This window comes from Stenella coeruleoalba (genome assembly GCF_951394435.1).
Source record: "Stenella coeruleoalba genome assembly, chromosome: 6".
NCBI classification, from domain to species: Eukaryota; Metazoa; Chordata; class Mammalia; order Artiodactyla; family Delphinidae; genus Stenella; species Stenella coeruleoalba.
Genome location: NC_137151.1, coordinates 46507799 through 46531635, shown reverse-complemented (window position 1 = coordinate 46531635; position 23837 = coordinate 46507799). Strand labels below are relative to the sequence as shown.

The following is a 23837-nucleotide window of genomic DNA, read 5'->3' as shown; positions in this document are numbered from 1 at the left end:
TGGGCATATACACACTAACAAACGTAGTAAGGTAGATAGCTAGTGGGCAGCAGCCGCATGGCACAGGGATATTGGCTCGGTGCTTTGTGACAGCCTGGAGGGGTGGGATAGGGAGGGTGGGAGGGAGGGAGACGCAAGAAGGAAGACATATGGAAACATATGTTTATGTATGACTGATTCACTTTGTTATAAAGCAGAAACTAACACACCATTGTAAAGCAATTATACCCCAATAAAGATGTTAAAAAAAAAAAAAAGTAAAACTCAGCAATATGATTATTTTGTAAAAAAACACATTTAAACACGTTTATTTAACACATTTAAAAGAAATTACTATATATCTTTCTTGTTTCAGTGCTAAGAATTAAAAAATATAAATGTAAATATATATATGTCTGTCTGTCTCTATCCAACCATTAAGATAAACAAGAGCTAGGCATGATAAGTAGAAGTAAAGTCAAATTTTGTTCAAAGGTTGGATGATACACAGTTATTTAGCAGAAAAATATTTTCTTCACATTCCAGATAACTCCAGAGGAATATTTTCTTTGTGACATGCATGGCAATTTGGATATCTATCCTCATTACCCTTGCTTTGCAAATAAATTTTCGTAATGTAATGTGAATTTCGAGGCAATTATTTTTCTTTTCAAAATAAGTTACAAATAGTATGCTTAACTTGCCTTTTTTCTGAAAATAGGATAGTTTTACTTATACATTCTATTTTCTATGTTTGACAACTAAAATGACAAGAAAAACAAAGAAGAAAATGAAGTAAAGGCAGAAATGTCACAGTAGGAAAGTTATCCAAATGAAAGTTAAAAGTTGGAGATAAACAAGTGCAAATTCATACCTCAATATTCTACTGAGAATAACTTACTTTAAATGGCATAATTTGTAAATATAAGGTTTTTAAGGTAAACTACAAAACCGAATCTCTTGAAATATGAAAAAAGAAAATACAATCTACCCTAAATGACATTTGATTACCATAAGAAAACCTTATACAAAGATTGTCCTAAAAATATGATACGTATGCTTCTTTAAAAGATGAAGAAACAAATTAAACTATTATTGGACCTCATGAATAGCAGAGATAAACTTTTTATATTTCCTTTATAAGTGATTGCATAATCCCTTCATATTATGTATTCTGAGACACTAACTGTGAATTTTTTTTTAAAGTAACATTCTGGTATGGTGCTATCAATATCCCCACTTTCTAATAAAAATTTTATTGTTAATAAATGGACCATCCAATTATTTTTATGTAGCAACAATAGTATATGGATACATAAGATGACAGATTACTAAATCATCCTTCAGATAAGTGTTCTCTGTTTCATGCATTTTATGTAAATGAACAAATATTCTTACGGAAATGTACGCATGTGCCTGTAAAAGAAAGAAGAACATAGTAGCTAGAGCCTACAAAACCAGGTTCTGGTTAAAAGCAAATCACATTAGGTTTTAATATTCCAGTGATTTGCAAAATATCTTGAAATATGATGTATGGCTAACAGTTGATTTAAGAAATTTACCAGTCTACCGTCACTGAACTAACCTAGATGAAGAAACTGATTACAACTGAAATCTCACTTTCACTCCTGCATAACTTTCTCAAAGATTTGTTTGGGAACTGTCTCATGCTTAGTCACCCTCTAAATATGATTTTTATGAGCAAAAGCAGTTAGCTATTTTTGTGTTATGCAAGATGGGAAAAGATGTATTCCTTTTCGAGCAACATAATTTGATTTTTATGCTTATTCAATATTAAAAAAGTTCATTTTTATATTTTAGAATTGCCATATGGATATACTTCACTAAAGATCCATTCCTATTGAAAGCCTAGAGAACTTTTGTTTACACTAAGAGGTAAAAGCAACAGAGGGTAAATTATGCATTGTCTATGTGTATTTTATTTTCATTCTAGTATTTGAACAGTTGACTTTGAACAGTAGACTAAGTAGATTTAGTCTACAGAAAAATAAAAACACGAAGGAGCAGATCTAAAAAACTACCACAATACATATAAAATTCTCTTTTTCCAATCTTCTAAAAATAGATTTGATTATTTATTGAGAACTTTCAATGTGCGAGGCATTGTGCTCAGTGAATTATCTCACTTAATTCCCATAATACACTAGATCTATGCAGCAAGCAAATTATTCCCATTTTGCTAGTGAGGAAACAAAGTTGGAGAGGTCACATGGGCAGAATCATAGCTCAAGTCTGACTTCAAAGCTCTTTCCTCTAAAATCATATAAAAGTCATTTATCAAAAACATTTAACTCTAAGATGACAATGTGAAAAGTAGTCATTAGTGAACAGTACCCCAAAAGGAACATATACATACACACACACACACACACACACACACACACACACGCACCACACACACATCCCATAAGTGAAGAGGTCATCATGCTGAAAAGATACAATAACATCTCAGTCATCTGGAACCATCAAAGACTTAGAAACTTTAGAAACTTTAAGGAGATTTTTCCAGATAATTAAAACACAGCACTCTATTCATCATTTAAAATATTTAAGGGCATTTTTCTAAATACACATAATACATTTTCCTATATTCTTAACAGAATAAACTTTTTAGAATAATGTAACTTTTCTTGATAATGAAAATTTATTCTTATTAAAATTGGAATCTCTTCTGGTTAAAAAAATTCAGTGACTATGCTGTAATTAATTATAGCGGTGACCTTAGCTGTCAATGAGAGTAGTGCTATTTGCCCTTATTGTAATAGGACCCAGGTGACCATACTTTTTGACTTCTTAAATCTTTTCTAACATTTTCCTATTTCTTATTAGTTGGCTACTGCAAGCATGCCTACCTCTGCCTGATATGCCCCTCATTCCATTAAAAAAAAAAAAAAAAAACCCCTAAACAACTGCAGGTTGGGAAATAGAAAAACAAGCAGATCTTTTAATCCTTCCAACATCCTTCCTCTCTTCTATCTATTCACTCAACAGATATTGTGTGGCTATTTTAGGAGCCAGGCACTGTGCTAGATGCTGGTCAGAATTAGATTTTATGTTCTAACAACTATGAACATGACTGATAAACAATTTCTCCTGGGAATACTTTATTAAATCACCCAGCCGATGTTGATGCTGGTGGTCCAGGATCCACATTTTGTTAAATACAATATTACAGGGAACTGAGGTAAAAAAAAAAATCAATATTATACTTAAAAAAAGAAAGGTAAAGTTTGATACAAATTGGAAAAAGAAAAGAGAATGGCTGTGGCAGTTCAGGTATGAACTGGGTATGGGTTTGGGTGCAGTATCTCTCAGCATGGTTCATTTAGTACCTGTAAAATAATCATCCACAGTGCTTATTAATAAAATGTGGATTCCTCAGCCTTATCCCAGATCTACTGAATTAGAAAATGTGGGGCCGAAGCATGAGAACCTCCATTTCTAAGAAACTCACGTCTAATATAAACAGCTACACCTGGAAGCTATGTTAGAAACAAAATACCCTTATAACTAAGACAAAATTGATTTTCTGGGACTTCCCTGGTGGCGCAGTGGTTAAGAGTCTGCCTGCCAATGCAGGGAACATGGGTTCGATCCCTGGTCTGGGAAGATCCCATATGCTGTGGAGCAGCTAAGCCCATGTGCCAGAACTACTGAGCCTGTGCTCTAGAGCCTGCGAGCCACAACTACTGAGCCTGTGTGCCACAACAACTGAAGCCCGCACGCCCTAGAGCCCGTGTACACAACTACTGAGCCACGTGCCACAACTATTGAAGCCCGCGCACTCTAGGGCCTGCGTGCTGCAACTACTGAAGCCCACACGCCTAGAGGCTGTGCTCTGCAACAAGAGAAGCCACCACAATGAGAAGCCCATGCACCTCAACAAAGAGTAGCCCTTGCTCGCCACAACTAGAGAAAGCCTGCATGCAGCAACAAAGACCCAATGCAGCCAAAAATAATAATAATAATAATAAAAGTAGATTTTCTATCTTACATACATATGAAGGCTATTCTTTCATTCCTTCCTTAAAGATTTACTCGTTATATGTCAAACAGGGTATCTAGATGTTCATAGTATAAAGATGACCAACAGATAGTCCCTAAACTATAAAAGCTTAGAGTCTAATGTTCTTAAAGACAGCAAAATCAATAGTCTTTTCACTTAATAAGCTCTAATTAATTTCTATTTTTGAACATGGACAAGTGATTACTGTAATTAGTTGATAGTATAACTTGACCCATAAATCCTCTTTAAAAATAGGAACAAAATAAGTCCTTTGAATGGCCTCTATACCACATTTTATGACTAAGAATTTCTCATTCATCTCTTACTATGAGGAAATAAGATGTTATGGATGAATGCAGTTTTCAGGTAGGTGAAGCTTCACTTAATAACTGCCCAAACTATTTTGACTCTAATCACTTTTGGCGAGCTTTCTAAAATTTATTACATATTTTCTGGTCTCCTCAACCTTGCCCAGGAGAATCACTAACGATCATTAAAGTGAGTAAATCCTTGCTGCTACTCACTCTGGAGTATGCTATATGAGAAAAAGCTGGATAGCAAATCAAGGTCTGCAATTTGGCAGGTCCATCCTTTGGACGTTTGTTTGGACACTTGTATTTAACACCACTGTTTTCTCCTTGTACAATGTGTTAATACACATCCCTGTCTCTCCTGACCAGGAGTCATAAGAACTTCTTTGGTATGATAATTTAACTGGTCTATGAGGTAGGTTCCTCAGTTCCCAGAGTAAATTTTGTTTATATCACACAGCTTATATTTTAAGTTAGACAATCTCAAACAAACGTTTCAAATTTGATGAATTTTTATGAAAATTTTCTACACGCTTATTTCTAGATGTTTGTGTGGTAACAAACAGAAATACCGGTTATAGGAAGCAATATATTGAAAATAAATTTGCATGGTTTCATTGACCTAGTTTATCACTAAAGATGATATTCTAGAGGCATTTGCTATACTGTGTCAACTTCTAGAACTACAGTGTTTCTAACATACTACTATATAGGAAGAGTTGAGAGCTGTCAGAAAAACCAGAAGATGAACTTTATTTAACCAATTTACCTAAAACTTATATTAACATTTTCTTAAAATAGTATACTAACATTTTTTTTTCCTAAATAGTTAGAATGCTTATAGTTCTCTCTTTTAGAAAATAATGCATGGGCTTTGAAACTATTATTTCCCTAAATGTTCAGAGACTTTGCTTGTAGATCCATGAAGCAAAGACTGTGCTCCATCCATAACAATTATTTCAAAGCCTACAGAAGCCACCAAAATCTCTGTGATGTCACAAAATTTCTTTAATTTGAAAACTATTTGAATCACATACATTTAAACAACAGGAAATTAAAACTTTTTGAAAGTGTCAGGGAGGTAGGTAGTCCAAATTTCAGAAGGCTATTAAATTATGTTTAAGTATTCTATAGATGGAAGTTAGTACATAAAGTAAAAAGAATTTAAGTCCTGTATTATTTAATAATAAATTAAATATTAATACCAAATTCTACATTTGTCTTGTCAATTATTTAGTAAAGTATACTTAATGTCTGAATTATCAATTTTTATGGCGTATAGCCACAAAAAAGCTACGGAGATATAGAACTAATGAATTCTTCCCCCAAATTTCCATATTTTCATCAATTGCCAAGTTCTTAAAACTTATTACCAACAAAATATTCCTTTTTGTTAATGATCAGTGATACTTTCAACTCAGTGACAACTTTCTTTGTACAATGCGTCAGCCGTATTTCCACTGAGCCTATCTTTTAAGACATAACACTATGATCTGAGTCACTATTTTGGTTAGGAAGTTCCTTAAGTTTCCCTCAGCCATAGCTTGTGTTTTCTTGTTCAGGACTGCTGACAGTTCTTTGCTGCTTTTAATTCTCCTGAACTGTAATATCTTCAAAATTGGGATTGGATAGATAAAGTCATTTTGGAGATCATTATAAAATGACAAAAAGTAGTCTGAAATTGATAGCCTAAAAAAATAGAGTTAAAGCTTCAACTCTTACAAGATCAAAACTTTGCATCAAATTTTACAACAGTGCTGACAGGAGCATTCAATTAGATGCCAGACTTTTTTTTTTTCCTTAAAGAACAGGAATTGTGCTGGTATACTAAATAAGGATAAGTGTAAACACTCCATACACATGAAACCTATTAACTTTAAGGTTTTTCTAAGAGAGAGGTGGAAGTGAAGCTTCAGATATTTGCTGTTGGTAAAACAGTTTTCAGATATTTAAAGACTGACTCACTAGCAATACACGCATATACATGAATGTGTATATCTGAGTGTGTCCGTATATGAAAATTTATACACTACTTTTTTGTGCTGATTGTCGTTTTCAGTCCATACATGGCTATGTGGTATGACGGAAAAAGGACAGGCCCATGAAGGAAGAAACTTGGGACTTAGTTTCTCCTCCAATTCTAATTAACATGTAACTTTGGACAGACAAGTGTTTGTAATTGGCCTTCAGGATACCAGGACCTTTACTACCCAAAATACAGGTCTATCGTAAGGGTCAATAATATACGTACTGTATTATATGCATGTAAAGAAATACATGTAGACGTGGTTTTTAAAGTACAGTTTCTCAACTAAAGTGTCACAGTAATTATTAATAATTAAGTACTGAAACTTGCAAAAAATTTTAAATTTATTTTTACTTTAAGGAATATTTAATACTATTGTTCAACTGTAAATTATATTCTCTCTTTCAGTTAAGTGCATTCTGATATGCTTTTCTGAGTAAGGAATGTGCTGTACATGTGACTACTATCCATCATGTAGTTATGTTGGATAAGAGATTGTCAACTTCTATTTCAGTATAAACAGTTAGGGGAAAAAAATGGTATTATCATTGTTCCTATTATTAACATAGCCCAGGTTAGAGCCCTCCTCTTAAAGCTGTAATTCATACATCAGTCTGAGAAACGTAAGCACAAAGGATTGCTTTGTTTTTTCCCTTTGGTGTATGTGTAAAGTATGGGAAGGAAGCATTTAGGAGTAAGCACTCAGCATATATAGTGAAATATAACAAGAACACATATGGAAGGTAATATTTAGCCATCTAAAGACTAAAGTTATAGTTCTTTATCCAAAGCCTTTAGTAATTTTTCCTTTGTAAAGGTACCTACTTCTTGACCCGTAATTCTCAATGCCTTGGCTGGTAGATAACAGATCTCTTGAACACATTTTTATTTTAGTTACTGCTCCTCTTAAGATGGCTAAAACCAGAAAAAAAGCATGTACTTGTAATACTAACATATTTTTCATTTCCTTCTAAGCTAGTCATACAGCTTTGTAAATTTCTCTTTTTACTTTCCTTTTCAGCATAACAAAAACTTTTCATAGCCAATATTTTTAAAACATTTGGAAACACTTTAAAAACAATCACAGCATTATTCATTCCTTCAATATTTACTGATCTATCAAGTGGCAACTACTCCTTATGCTAGCTACACAGTCCCAGATCTTAAGGAAGCCGAATACAAGAGACAGAAAAATAAATAAGGCATCTGCAGTACAATTATGATAAATGTTGAAAGGAGTTAAGCATAGGCGGCTATCGAGCAATGCTGGAGACACCCTTGAGGTTGAAGATAGTTTTCTGAGATGACAGCAAGGCTAAGTCCTGAATTCTTCATGGGCAAACAAAAATTTGGGTAGGGTATTTCAAGTGGAGGGAATATCATAAGAATTTATATACTATATTACATAATTGTCATAATCACATTTACTTTTTTAGAAAGGCCTAGATTAGAATATGGAAAATGAATCAGAAAAAGGCAAAAACCTCCACAGCCTAGAGTAATGAAAATAAAAACAAAAGTAAACAAATGGGACCTAATTAAATGTAAAAGCTTTTGCGCAACAAAGAAAACCACAAACAAAATGAAAAAACAACCCTCAGAGTGGGAGAAAATATTTGCAAATGAAGCAACTGACAAGGGATTAATCTCCAAAATATACAAACAGCTCATGCAGCTCAATATCAAATAAAACCAAAAACCCAATCAAAAAATGGGAGAAATACATAAATAGATATTTCTCCAAAGACATACAGATGGCCAAAAACACATGAAAAGATACTCAACATGGCTAATTCTTAGAGAAATAAAAATCAAAACTACAATGAGGTATCCCTCACATCAGTCAGAATGGCCATCATCAAAAAATCTACAAACAATAAATGCTGGAGAGGGTGTGGAGAAAAGGGAACCCTCTTACACTGTTGGTGGGAATGTAAATTGGTACAGTCACTATGGAGAACAGTACGGAGATTCCTTAAAAAACTAAAAATAGAAGTACCATATGACCTAGCAATCCCACTACTGGGCATATACCCTGAGAAAACTATAATTCAAAAAGAGTCATGTACTACAATGTTCACTGCAGCTCTATTTACAATAGCCAGGACATGGAAGCAACCTAAGTGTCCACTGACAGATGAATGGATAAAGAAGATGTGGCACATATATGCAATGGGATATTACTCAGCCATAAAAAGAAACAAAATTGAGTTATTTGTAGTGAGGTGGATGGACACAGAGATTGTCATACAGACTGAATTAAGTCAGAAAGAGAAAGACAAACATCGTATAATATTGCTTATGTGTGGAATCTAGAAAAATGGTACAGATGAACTTATTTGCAAAGCAGAAATAGAGTCACTGATGTACAAAACAAACTTATGGTTACCAAGGGGGGAAGTGGGGGTTGGGATGAATTGGGAGATTGGGATTGACATATATACACTACTATATATAAAATACATAACTGATGAGAACCTACTGTATAGCACAGTGCTCTGTGGTGACCTAGATGGGAAGGAAATCTTAAAAAGAGTGGATACATGTATTCATATAACTGATTCATTTGTCTGTACAGTAGAAACTAACACAACATTGTAAAGCAGCTATACTCCAATACCAATTAATAAAAATAAATAAAAAGAAAAAAGATAAAAGGCAAAAACTAAGAAGTTAACCACTATTCCATTTTAATAATGTATATAAATTAGCAATATAGCTTATAGGCATTTATATAAAATGAAATAAACACAACATTTAAAGTAGAAAAAGAATGTTAATTAAGTCATCTTTGGTAATAATAAAAAGCTAAAAGCAAAATGAAAACCCAAAATCATAATGAACAATAACAAAAACCCCTAATTTGTAAATAAGGGACTGGTTAGAAAATTATGAAAGACTCATACCATGGAATAATATGCAGCCAAGAGAAAGACTTAATCACTGTATTTTTGAGTCTAAGATGCTAGAAATGATAAAATATAACCTGGATTCAGAGACCTTAAAGTAAGAAAAAAGTACCTCTTAGAATTGATGAAATATGAAATTATGTATATATATGAATTTTTGTATGTCAAAAACATCTCAAAGTTAAAAAGCATTTCTAAATAAATATCTTCCTAGTTCCACTTGTATATTAAACATGTTTATACTTATATGTATTTTATTGTATATAATTTAATGTATTTTTTACATACATACATATTTCTTTTACTTAGATAACTACATTTTCTTGATTTGATATATTATAAATATACATGTACTTTTATTTTTTATTCACTTACATTTTATATTAATTCTATTCCTAGACTTTCAGATGGTATTCATTTAATATCAGTCTTTCTGGAAAAAAAGTCATTGAATTTAACATATATACCTACTGTAAGATATAGCCTAATTTCAGAAATGTTAAAATGTGAAAAAATTTGCATTTCAGATGGTAGGAATACAGTAACGCTTGCATATGCAAGAAAAATGATTAGAAAGATGCAGGAGAAATTAAAAACTTAATACTCTAGGGAAGAACATGGTAGGGAGAGGGGCACTAATTTTTCACTTTCTACCTTTTAAAACTCTTTCAGTAATTAAAAAAAATAACATATTACTCTTAAAATTAACATTTCTTAGAAAAATCACTATGAACATTTGTTTTAACTTCCATAGTTTAAGTGATCTATCCTTTGTCTTGTTGGATACTTCACTCTTTTGAGTTCCAGCTTTAGTGTTCTATCCAATATCCTTCACTGGTTCCCCTTCTATGGCCCAATTTTGTTATTGTTCCCCACGTTTTAGTTCTCATCAGTCTTCTTCCTGTACAGATACCTCCTTTGGAGACTTTACCTATTTAATGGTGTCAGCTCATATCTATTAGGTTCCTTAGGTCTCACTTCTCACATGTGAATAATAGATAAATAAAGTTGGAAATAGTTTATTACCAGTTGTCTGAGGGACTTTTCTAAGTGGATATCACACAGTCAACACTCAATGAACATATTCAAAACACAACCCACCTTATTCATTCTCAATCCTACTTTGATAATTGCTCCATATCTTGGTTAATGAATCAAACTTTCATTCTAGAAACCTCAGAAACACCTGTGATTCCTATCCTTTTTACAAGGTTACAAGGTCCCCAACATAGGCAGTCACCGGTCAGTAATTAATAAACAATGTTGAATTTATACCAACATTGTTTCTAACATTCTCTCCCTTTCAAAGTCCCATAACTTGCATACATCTCTCATTTGGATTATACTGGGTTAGCTAAAAAGTTCATTCTGGTTTTTCTGTAAGCTGTCACAGAATAACCCGAATGAACTCTTTGGCCAACCCATAATAGCTTTCTGAGTTCCCTGTTTCTAATCTCCCCATGATAATTCACATTAAAGTCATTTTCCTAAAATGTAGAAAGTCTATTCAGTTAACAGTGCTAATCTGAAAAGCTTCCCACACTATAAAGCTCAAACTCCTCAGTTTCTAATATTTCCACAAATTTTTAATAAGTACTTTTTATGTGCCTATATATGTGATAAACAGGAGAAAGACTTTAAAAAAAATTAGGATTGGAGGTAAAAGCTAAGGAGAAGAACAGCACTTGATGAGACCACAAAGTTGCATATTCTTAGCAATCACTACTCTCTACCCAACTCACCATTGCCCACCTCCATCTGTCTACCCTTAGTTTACCCTACCTTTGGCCAAGTCATTTGGCTCACATATGGCCTCTAATATTCACTTATCCTTCTTCTTTAAGGGACAGCCTTGAGGGCGATAAAAATGGCCAAGAATGAACTCTATATAACACTTTAGAGTTTACAAAAGCTGCTTTCATATCCACTGCATTAACATAATTACCCACCATTTATTTGACATTTTGAGGCTAACATAGCATAGTTTACTATTACAGACAAAAGAGTCAACCTAATAAATAGGAAAAGGTATATGCTATTTTCATCAAGCCATCCTAAGGAAAAGTTAAGAAAATAAAATATATCATTTATGCAATTTTTAGGAAATGAAATGTTTGACATAATTTTCTAAGGAACGGATATTTACCTCTTTAGATGTCAAACTTTAAAAAAATTTAACCACTTTTGAAGAAAAGCATTCGAAAATATACACATTCCTACCTTGCTAAGTAGAAAGATATAGAATGATTTTAACTCTATTTGATGATTTCAGTCCATCTATTATGATACACTGTCATAATATTACTGTCTCTCATTTTTTTAGATTCCTCTTTATTTATTTATTTATTGTGGTACACGGGCCTCTCACTGTTGTGGCCTCTCCCGTTGCGGAGCACAGGCTCCGGATGCGCAGGCTCAGTGGCCATGGCTCACGGGCCTAGTCGCTCCATGGCATGTGGGATCCTCCCGGACCGGGTCACGAACCCGTGTCCCCTGCATCGGCAGGCGGACTCTCAACCACTGTGCCACCAGGGAAGCCCAGATTCCTCTTTAAATAAAGGTTGTATCTCTTTCATCCAAATACTTTTACACATCTCTACATTCAGGTATTACTTCTAATCTTTTTTGTACTGGACAGCTAGAAAATGATGTTAAGATTTAATAATGTTGGGCTTCCCTGGTGGCGCAGTGGTTGAGAGTACACCTGCCAATGCAAGGGACACGGGTTCGTGCCCTGGTCCGGGAAGATCCCACATGCCGCGGAGTGGCTGGGCCCGTGAGCCATGGCTGCTGAGCCTGCGTGTCCGGAGCCTGTGCTCCGCAACGGGAGAGGCCACAACGGTGAGAGGCCCGCGTACAGCACACACACACAAAAATAAATAATAATAATAATGTTATTGAGGGTCTAAAGAGAAAGTAAAGTGCTTTAATACAAGTACTTCATGAGAACTCTTTTCAGTGCTCTGAGTTTTTATATTACTTTATCTCTGTATTAGGAGTTGTACTCAAATGGTTGCTTGTGCTAAAATTTATTTCATATCAAAAGTGGGGAGGTCCGTTAATTTTGGAATTTCTCTAGATAGCTAAAAGAATAATTTAAGTTGGTATTCAAATTTTAAAAGATGAGAGTAAATCATACGTTGATTGTTCATAAGGTAAGGAAATTCACATGTTGAAACATGCTTTCATAGTTGACTCTAAAGAAATGCAAAGAATTTCATTTGGAAACTTCTTAGATCTGTATGTCTAACTCATAATAACAGGAAATAAGAAAACATTATACCTGTCTCCTTTCTTTCAATTTCCATCAAAGGACTTCTCAGAAAAGAAAATGATTTTTTTTTTACTCTGATATAAAAAGCTTAGAAACTTCGTTCTTTAAATTTTAGGATGTCCCTTATATGACAAACCCACAGCCAACATCCTTCTCAATGGTGAAAAACAGAAACCATTTGCTCTAAGATCAGGGAAAAGACAAGGTTGCCCACTCTCACCACTATTATTCAACATAGTTTTGGAAGCCTTAGTCACAGCAGACAGAGATGGAAAAGAAATAAAAGGAATCCAAGTCAGCAAAGAAGAAGTAAAACTGTCACTGTCTGCAGATGACATGATCCTATACATAGAGAATCCTAGAAATGCTACCAGAAAACTATTAGAGCTAATCAATGAATTTGGTAAAGTAGCAGGATACAAAATTAATGCACAGAAATCTCTTGCATTCCTATACACTAATGATGAAAAATCTGAAAGAGAAATTAAGGAAACACTCCCATTTACCACTGCAACAAAAAGAATAAAATATCTAGGAATAAACCTACCTAAGGAGACAAAAGACCTGTATGCAGAAAATTGTAAGACACTGATGAAAGAAATTAAAGATGATACAGATGGAGAGATATACCTTGTTCTTGCATTGGAAGAATCAACATTGTGAAAATGACTATACTACCCAAAGCAATCTACAGATTCAATGCAATCCCTATCAAACTACCAGTGGCATTATTCACAGAACTAGAACAAAAAATTTCACAATTTGTATGGAAACACAAAAGACCCCAAATAGCCAAAGCAACCCTGAGAAAGAAAAATGGAGCTGTACGAATCAGGCTCCCTGACTTCAGACTATACTACAAAGTTACAGTAATCAGACAGTATGGTACTGGCACAAAAGCAGAAATATAGATCAGTGGAACAGGATAGAAAGACCAGAGATAAACCCACACACCTATGGTCACCTTATCTTTGATAAAGGAGGCAAGAATATACAATGGAGAAAAGACAGCCTCTTCAATAAGTGGTGCTGGGAAAACTGGACAGCTACATGTAAAAGAATGAAATTAGAACACTACCTAACACCATACACAAAGATAAACTCAAAATGGATTAAAGACCTAAATGTAAGGGCAGACACTATAACACTCTTGAGGAAAACATAGGCAGAACACTCCATAACAGCAAGATCCTTTTTGACCCACCTCCTAGAGAAATGGAAATAAAAACAAAAATAAACAAATGGGACCTAATGAAACTTAAAAGCTTTTGCACAGCAAAGGAAACCATAAACACAACCAAAAGGCAATCCTCAGAATGGGAGAAAATATTTGCAAATGAAGCAACTGACAAATGATTAATCTCCAAAATATACAAGCAGCTCATGCAGCTCAATATCAAAAAAACAAAGAACCCAATCCAAAAATGGGCAGAAGACCTAAGTCGACATTTCTCCAAAGAAGATATACAGATTACCAACAAACACATGAAAGGATGCTCAACATCACTAATCATTAGAGAAATGCAAATCAAAACTACAATGAGGTATCACCTCACAGCGGTCAGAATGGCCATCATTAAAAAGCTACAAACAATAAATGCTGGAGAGGGTGTGGAGAAAAGGGAAACCTCTTGCACTGGTGGTGGGAATGTAAATTGATACAGCCACTATGGAGAACAGTATGGAGGTACCTCAAAAAACTAAAAATAGAACTACCATATGACCCAGCAATCCCACTACTGGGCATATACCCTGAGAAAACCATAATTCTAAAAGAGTCATGTACCACAATGTTCACTGCAGCTCTGTTTACAATAGTCAGGACATGGAAGCAACCTAAGTGTCCATCGACAGATGAATGGCACATATATACAATGGAATATTACTCAGCCATAAAAAGAAACGAAATTGAGTTATTTGTAGTGAGGTGGATGGACCTAGAGACTGTCTTACAGAGTGAAGTAAGTCAGAAAGAGATTAACAATACCGTATGCTAACACATATATATATGCAATAAAAAAAAAATGGTTCTGAAGAACTTAGGGGCAGGACAGGAATAAAGATGCAGACATAGAGAATGGACTTGAGGACACGGTGAGGGGGAAGGGTAAGCTGGGATGAAGTGAGAGAGTGGCATGGACAGATATACACTACCAAATGTAAAATTGATAGGTAGTGGGAAGCAGCCACACAGCACAGGGAGATCAGCCTGATGCTTTGTGTTCACCTAGAGAGGTGGGATAGGGAAGGTGGGAGGGAGATGCAAGAGGGAGGAGATATGGGGATGTACGTATATGTATAGCTGATTCACTCTTTTATACAGCAGAAACTAACAAACCATTGTAAAGCAAATATACTCCAATAAAGATGTTAAAAAAAAATTTAGGATGTCCTTAATGAATCTAGTCCGTCATGGCAAGATGTCTTGCTTTTCACAGCTGTTCATTCATGTTATCTAAGGAAGTAGCTTAGGTAAATAACTAAATATCAAAACCAGGAAGATGCCTCTCAAGTTTTTTTAGACATAGTACATGGCTTTGTAAAAGAAACATGACTGAAGAACCAAGGTCATCTGACAGAAAAGGTAAGACATAAAAATAAACCAAACTAACTTAAAAACTTTCCAAATATTGAACAAGGGTTTCTGGGTCTTACATTGCCTAATTTTATAGGTGCTAGATATGAAGTCTTAGACAAGCTTGCTTGAATATTCTTCTACTGTTAGAGATACGTATTATTGTAAACAACAAAGAGATTGAAATAAAAGCTCTGAAAGAAATGTTATTTTCTTAAAGAAATCTCTTCTAAACAAGCTGTACATGTGAAAAAATATATTGGGATTAATTCACGCATTAACTATGCATACCTTTAATAAGAACTGAGATATATTATTGCTTACAATGGGGACATCAGCTATTCGAAATGCTTTACTTGTAAATAGTCTAGTCTTTAAAAAGCTCTATAAGGTAGGTAATGAAATCAGTGAAACCCAGTTTTACAGATGAGGAAACTCAGGTGCACAGAAGTTAAAGTTGCTCAAGTTCACACAACTGGAAAGAAGAAACACTGTTTAATAAAACGTAGAAGAGCTGATAATATAACTGAAGGATATTTTAGTTACTGCAGTCTTTATATGATGTAAATTCTAAAATACAAAATGTTAAATCCAATGTAAAAATGGAGTACTGAGTATTTTTAATTCAACAATTTAAACACTGCCCCAAACAAACCAGAAACAGAAGGGAACTGCCTCAACTTGATACAGGGCATCATGAAAAACCCACAGCTATCATCATACTTAATGATGAGAGACTGCATGCTTTCTCTCCAAATCAGGAACAAGTCTTTTGCCCCTTGTATACAATATGATACTAGAGTTTCTAGGTAGGGCAATTAGGCAAGAAAAAGGAGAAAAAAAGAAAAAAGAAAGGAGAGCCAGATTTCAAAGGAAAAAGTAAACTGATCTTTATTTACAGAGGACATGATTTTTTTAATATGTAGAAAATCCTAAGGAATCCACCATAGAAACTACTAGAATAAGTGAGTTCAGTAAGACACCAGGATAAAAGACCAATATACAAAAGTCAGCTGTACATCAATACACTAGCAATGAACAATCTGAAAGTGAAATTAAGAAAACAATTCTATTTACAAGAGCCTGAAAAGAAAATACTTAGAAATAAACTTCTAAAAAGTATAAGACTTAAGCTTTAAATTTTTAAAACTACAAAATATTAAGATATTAAAGAAAACCTAAATAAGTTGAAGAATACGGCATACTTCTGAATCAGAAGACTTACCATTATTAAGACAGTAACAGTAATATTCCTGAAATTGTCTACAGAATAAATGCAAACACTATCAAATAATCTATCAAATTCTGCAGAACTGACAAGCTGATTAGGATTTCAAATGGAAATGCAAGAATAACCAAAATAATCTTGAAAAAGAATAACAAAGTAGAGAACCGACACTTCACAAAATGAAAACAATGTGATAATGGCACAAGAATACAGGTGTAGATTAATGGAACAGATCCAAGAGTCAAGAAATAAATCCTTACATTTACGGTCAACTGGTTTTTGACAAGGATTCTAAGACCATTCAATGGTGAAATAATAGTCTTTTCAACAAACAATGCTGGGTGTAATCAAATATCCATATGAAAAAGAAAAAAGTGGACCACTTCCTTATATCATACACAAACATTAACTCTAAATGGGTCACATAGTTTGCTGTAAGAGATATATTATAAAACTTTAAAAGAAAAGATAGGAATAAGTGTTTGCGACCTTGGGACAGGCAAAGCCTTCTTTAGATACGACACCAAAAACACAAGCAATAAAAGAAAAATAAAGTTAGACTTCACCAATATTAGGAACTTTTGTGTTATAAAGAATACCATCAAGAAAGTGAAAAGACAACCCACAGAATGGGAGAAAATATCTGTAAATCATGTACCTAATAGGGGACAACCCAAATGTCCATCAATTGACAGATGGATAAACAAAATGTTATAACCATATACTGAAATAAATGAAAAGGAATTAGGATACATACTGTAACATAGGCAAGCATTATGTTTACACGAGAGAAGCAAGTCACAAAAGACCACATATTATATGATTCTGTTTGTACGAAGTGTCCAGCATAAGCAAATCCATAGGAAAAAAACGAGTAAATTAGTGATTTCTTAGAGCTGGAGGGTGGGGAGAATAGGGAGTGACCACTAATGGGTACATGGGGTTTTTGGGGGGTAATTAAAATACTCTAAAAATTGATTGTGTTGATTATTGCACTATTCTATGAATGTATTAAAAAATCACTGAATCATACACTTTTAGTGGGTGAATTATCGATATTTGGTATAAGTTACAGCTCAATAAAACTGTTAAAATAACTTAAATATCATATTTTTACCTTATATAAATTACTTGTGAGTGAAACCTACCTTAGGTGACCTGGGGAGATGCCCCCTTTGTGAAAGAGAAAAGGTTAAAATCCTCTTTGTCATGTGCTGCCTATTTTGACCAACACCAAGCTAGAACAGTTCTACTATTAAACTATTATCAGATATAATGGTTTAATATTAATGACTGTAAAGCTAAAATGATTAACTTTTAATAGTTTTTCTTGAAAATACAATTGATTTATAACAATAATTTAATACAGCAAATTAATTCATTCCTGTAATTGGGGGCACATTTTTGAAACTAACTTATTTGGTAGAATGAGACTATGTCACCCATTGTTTTAGTCAGTCCCTGGGGACATTACATAGGTTCACTCATCTTTTGTGAATATTTACTGAGTACTGATTATGGCGGCACTGTGATAAGTGCTGGGTATTCAGTGGTGACCATTCTTTGAGGGGTATGGTGGAATAATGGTAATGCCTACTTTAGTAATAAGCAGGACAAGATGTTTTGTAGTGTTTTATGCTTTATGGTAAAGACTTCCCAGGTCTCAAACAGTTTTTTCCTGTGTCCTGGAGCAGAACCCAAATTCTCTTTTAACTAAAGATGCAGCATGCTATAAGCATGAATTTTTAATTCCATCTGTATGACTATTTTTTTTTCCTAGCTATGAGACCTTGAACAAGTTATTTAGATTCTCTGTGCCTTAATTTCTACATCAACAAAATGGGGATAATGGTTGCCCTTCACAAAAACTCCATTTTTTAATTGAAAAAGTAGAGAATAAATAGCCATAAGAAATCTATTTAAGAACTGTTATTGAAATTCTGTAGACGCTATAGCCATGTACCTTTTCATCATAATCTCCAAAGATGTTTTCACGTTGTAGAAATGCCTTTTTTCCCCCAGCTTCTCTTGTGGGTAATTACTTAAAAAAACAGTAAGAGAAATGATGTTTATGGAAAATTATTTGTAAGCTATATATATTTTTTCAACTCTTTTAGGTAGTATTCTTAAACTTTCACTACCAGAAGGCTAAAAACTCAAACTATGTTCTTATCTATATTATACAAAAAGGTATAAAATAACAAGGAATGACTTATTTGACCACTGTAATTTATGGAAAAGGACTGAACCTCTATTCTACTAGTTGATCATATTCAGTAATAAAAATTCCTATTTCCCAGCCAGGGAAACCCTGCAGCCAGACCTATCGATGTGCTGAAGAAGCCCAAGAGAGACAACAATACTATTAATGGAGATCTATCTACACAAATAGAAATTACTGGACGTAAGAGAAAAATCAGCAGCTCAAAAGAGAAGAGCAATGTGAACAAGCTGTGCAAATGGCACCCAATGAAGAAAAACAATGCAAGAAACAAGAGAGGTGACTGAAATTTTCTAATTTTGTTTTCAGTTACATTTGAGGGGTATTGTGGAAATAAAACAAGAATAAACTCCCACGGAAAAGGAGCAATCAATAATAAAACAAAACCAAAAAAGGTTGTACTATTCTACATACTCCCCCTAGTCCATGAAATTCAGATTTTCACTACATATTCAGGTGTTATTTTTAAACTCAACCTGAGAAGCAATCGATTAAATCCACTGTTATTTTTATTTTTAATTCTTAGATGTTTAGTTTTCAGATGTTTGCTGTTGGCAGAAAGCAATGGTAAGATTCAGAGGTCTGGCAAGGCATTTCAAAGTAAAGTAGGACTCAGGAATTCTTTGTTAAGGGAAGTTCTGTGCACTAAAGGAGTGTGGCAGACATCCCTGGCTCCTGACCACTGAATACCACCAGTAGTCCTTTCTCAATCATGGTGATAACCTAAAAAGGACCCTAGCATTTCCAATATATCCCTTGGGGGAATATATAAGGGAGCTGAGAAGGAGCAGTACTAGCCACACACACATACAAAAGAGGTAAATACTTAAATGTAGAAAATAAAAAGATCTCTAGGATAGAATACAGGATGATAATTTCATAATCTTACAGTAGAGATTTCCTTTCTTAGCATGACACAAAGACCAGAAATCATAAAAGAAAAGATTGACACACTTGACTAAACCAAAATGTAGATATGATAAATTGGGGAAACATATTTATAACTTACAAAAGGGACAAGTAAATATTCTTAATATAAAAAATTCTCCCACAAACTTAATAAAAAAGAAACTATCCAAGAGAAAAACAAACAAAAGAAATGACTAGAAAATTCACTAAAGAAGAAAATTTATATAACAATAGGGATATTTTAGCACTTATTATGTACCAGATGCAATAGGTACATAGCATCTGCCTTACATGAATTCTGTTATTAAGGAGAGGCTATAGAATTCTCAACAATTCTACAAAGTGTCTTCTAATTTCAGATCAGTATTATAGTAAGGTCAATTAGCTTGCCAAAGTTACACAGCATGTCAATGATGGAGGCTGGGTTTCAAGCTCTAATACCAGAACTCAGAGTTTTATCACTGTTTTCTACCAGTAACAATGTCACTGCTACAGGTGTATTTAATGGAATAATAAGTACACAGATGTCTGTACAAGACAATAAGTGCACTCACTATTTATAACTGAGAAAAAAGTAAATAATCTAAATAATTATCAGCAAGGAATTTATTTACTAACATATAGCATATCCACCATACCATGTAATATGCAGGAATTAAAAACAGTAAGGTAATTCTATGTAGCAATATGGGAATATTTTAGTAATATGTTGGTAGATTTTTAAAAATCAACTTGCAAAACAGAATTAGAGTATGATCTCATGTTATTTTTATTATTTACAATAATTAGTAAAAACATCCCCCTTTTGGAAAAAAAAGAAGGGAAAACTACATTTAACAAATCATTTCCTATATAAGCTCATAGGTTTTATATATTGGTAAAATGTCTTATGCTGTTACATAGGTATTACCTTCAATTTATACTGGAAATTTCTGATATGTTATTCCTAATGACAGCAGGTAATAACTAACTTATTCTCACCTCTAAACAATTAACCAACAATTTTATAGCTTGCTAAGAGATTATCTAGAGTACTCATAGTATTTAAGCCAGCCACCTTCCTTATTGGTTTTCTCTAAAAATTCCATTAAGCTATTTCAGGATAGAGTACTTTAAAAAAAAGTTGTTGAGCAACATGTATCAAAAATTTTTAAATTTCAATCCTCTTTGATCTAGCAATAGCTAGATTTTTCATTCAAAAGAAATTGTGACCACAGATTTATTTCATCAGTATCATCAGAGCACTAGTATAATAAAAAATTTAGATCAATCACAGGAAGCTGTTTAAATAAGTCATGGAACAACTACACAATATTATACAGCCATATAAAATAATAGTGCAGAAAAAATTAAATAACCTGGAAAGAGGTCCACAGTATATTGTTAATGACAAAATTCAAGTAACAAAGTGGCATATACAACATGAACTCATTTCAAAACTAGAAATCCCTAAAGAGAAAGATCTGGGAGGGTAAGCACCAAAGTGATTATCTCTGGATGGTGTAATTACATGTGATTTTAATTTTCCTCTTCTATATTTTCTAAAAGAAAAAATATTACATTTGTAATAACAAAATTAGTAGTTGAAAAAATTGAAAAGAATCAAAATTTTGTGCTGTGTTATATTTACCATATGGTATATAGTCATCTTCAGATTATTCATAGAGAGGGGAAAAATGGGGTACAAAAGCAAAGTGATGATCATTTATTAACCCAGTTCACCATCTTGTCCTACTTTTCCTAGCAGCCTCTTCCATGCTAAAAATTGGCTGTCACAACAGAATAAGGTGTACTTAGGCTACTCACATTCCACTGCAACACAGAAAGTAGTGAATGGGTCCTCCACGCATGTCATTTTAAGTTCCTCTATCCTCTAACAAAACTGGGGATGTCAACAACATTTTAATTAGAGATTGGAAGCTGTTAACAGTAAATGCCAAAAATATCAACAGTACAAGTTTGAGAGTAGTTACTATAAATCAGAAAGTTTTCCACAAGGTAATATTCCCAGCAGATGAAATACAATGTACCAATTTTTTAAGAGTTAAACTTTATGTGCAAAAGGGAAGCATCAATCATTGAAAGAATTATTATGAGAATTAAGAAGATGTTCTGAAGTCATACCACCTATTTCTCAACCAACCCCAACCCCACCTGAGGTATTACAGATGGAGAGAACGTGATAAAACCAGCAAGATTTTTAGCTATGGTTTGAAAATGCACAGCTGCAGATGCCATACAATAGAGGGTCCAACTCATTGTATGCTAGAGTAGAAGTAATATTGGTGATTGTTTTCTACATATCTGGTCTAATAAAACTTTTAGATTACCAAACTGATACCTGAATTTTAGAGCTAGTCAGAGGCAGAACTGGGCCTCCAAGGACTTCTGAGTCTAACTGAAAGAATTTTTAAAATTCCAAGTTCAGCACTATAATAATAGACAAAATGAGATAGACAAGCCATAAACAGAATTATCATGGGGATTAGATTTAAATACAAATCAGTATAATGGGGTGGCAAAGTAGATAATGACTCAATGATAAGCATTTAAAAATTGTAAAATTTTAAGAGAAGAAATAGCACTTTAGACTCTTTTTATTAAGTATTAGAGACCACGAACTACAAAGAGGCTCATGTGATAATTCCTCATGCTTTTTTTTATTTTGAAATGTGTGAAAAATTCATAAAGACATTCATTTTGCACCCAGTAGAAAGTATTTGGTGCAAAGGTTTGCTAGGCCAGTTTAGAAAAACAATTCAAGAGAAGCTAATAAATGGTATAGTTTTTTAAAGAAAGAAAGAGCATTTTAGTTCAGGATATTTATGACAGAGCAGAACCTCCAATAAAAAATATACATGCTGAGGAGATTCCTTGGAGAACAGGATTTCAGTAGAGACATTAAAGGTTCTCACAAATGAGTATGTGTACACATACTCACACATACACACAAAATTTCTTATATAGGCTGAAAAAAAATGAATCAAAACAAATTGTTAGAGAAACAAATTGTTCTCTTTTACTACTAAAGAGATATAGTTGTAGATACAGAATAGCTAAATTTAAATTCTGTGACACTATACATCAAAGTTACAAAAATATATTTCACTTTTCCAAGATCTCTGAAAACTTGCAAACTTAAGGAAAGTTCCAATAATAGTACCTCCAGAGAACACCTAATAACTTCCACCTAGTTTAACATATTTTTAACCACTTGCCACATTTGCCCTCCCCCCTTTATGGGTATGTGCTTGTGTGTCTGCATATCTGTATCTATACATACACTTTTTTTTTTGCTGAACTATTTGAGAGTTACTTGTACATACTGCAGCACTTGATTGATGTATACTCTTCAGTATGTATCACCCAAGAATAATGATACTCTCTACACAATTGTGATAATATAATTATCACATGCAGGACACTTTACATTGATAATATGATATAATTTATAATCCATATTTCTATTTTACCATTTGTCTCCCAAGCCATTTGCCTTTTGTTGGTTTTACTGTTTTTTTTTTTTTTTTCAAATTATGATCCAATCAATCTTCATTCTCCTTTCATCTAGAGCAATTCTCCAATCTTGTCTAGTTTATCACATCACTGACATTTTGGAAGTCTAGATCACTTGTTTCTCAGACTATTTCTCGATTTGAATCTGTCTGGTTAATTCCTCACGAATAGATTTAGGTTAAACATTATTGGCAGGACTATAACAAAGGTGCATCTTTTCCTTCTGAGGTGCAACATATTAGGAAGCACATGATGCCACACTGTCCTTTATTCGTGTTTTGAAGTTTAATCGTATGGTTAAGATGGTAGCTGCCAGATTTCTCCATTTTACAGGTAATATTCTAATTAATAAGTGACCTGTGAGGTGATACTTGGAGACCATGTGAATATCCTGTTTCCAAGCAGTCTTTTTACCCAATAATTTTAGCATCAACTGGTGACTGAGGCCTTAATTATTACAATCGTTGTAAAGAAAAGTGATTTTCCATTTCTTTTATCCTTTCTACATTTGTTAGATGGCATTCTGTAAAAAGGCACTTTCCCTTCATCCATTCTTCTCTCTAATTTCTTTTATGTATCAGTGTGGACTTACAGATTATTGTTTTTAATTTGGTGTGTTACAATCCATTTCTACCATTATTTTTTTGATTTGGGACATAATTGTCTCAAATATGTTCAGAGGGAGCCCCCTTAAAGCTAGCTCCTATGCTCTTTGGACATGTCTGTTCAGTTTTTAAGCCTGTTCCAAAATACATTTAAAAATAATGACATTTCAAAACAAAAGTCAATATTATATCAAATAGAACTCTACTAGAAGTACTCCCTCCAAACTCAGGAATAAAAATAAGGATATTAATTATCA

General features: G+C 33.6%; 1 protein-coding gene across 13 annotated transcripts in view; it reads right to left on the bottom strand.

Moving 5' to 3' along the window:
- Window positions 1–23837, bottom strand: part of MBD5 (methyl-CpG binding domain protein 5) — a 404533-nt gene that overhangs the window by 302161 nt on the left and 78535 nt on the right. Inside the window, exons 4-5 of one of the 13 annotated variants that reach the window (XM_079924740.1) lie at window positions 21266–21341; window positions 18293–18370 (exon numbers count right to left, since the gene is read on the bottom strand). The exons of 11 other annotated variants lie outside the window; for them this stretch is intronic. The gene's annotated coding sequence lies outside the window, so the exon portion shown is untranslated. The remainder of the gene's footprint in view (window positions 1–18292; window positions 18371–21265; window positions 21342–23837) is intronic. One more of the 13 variants, XM_079924741.1, reaches the window with a different exon arrangement.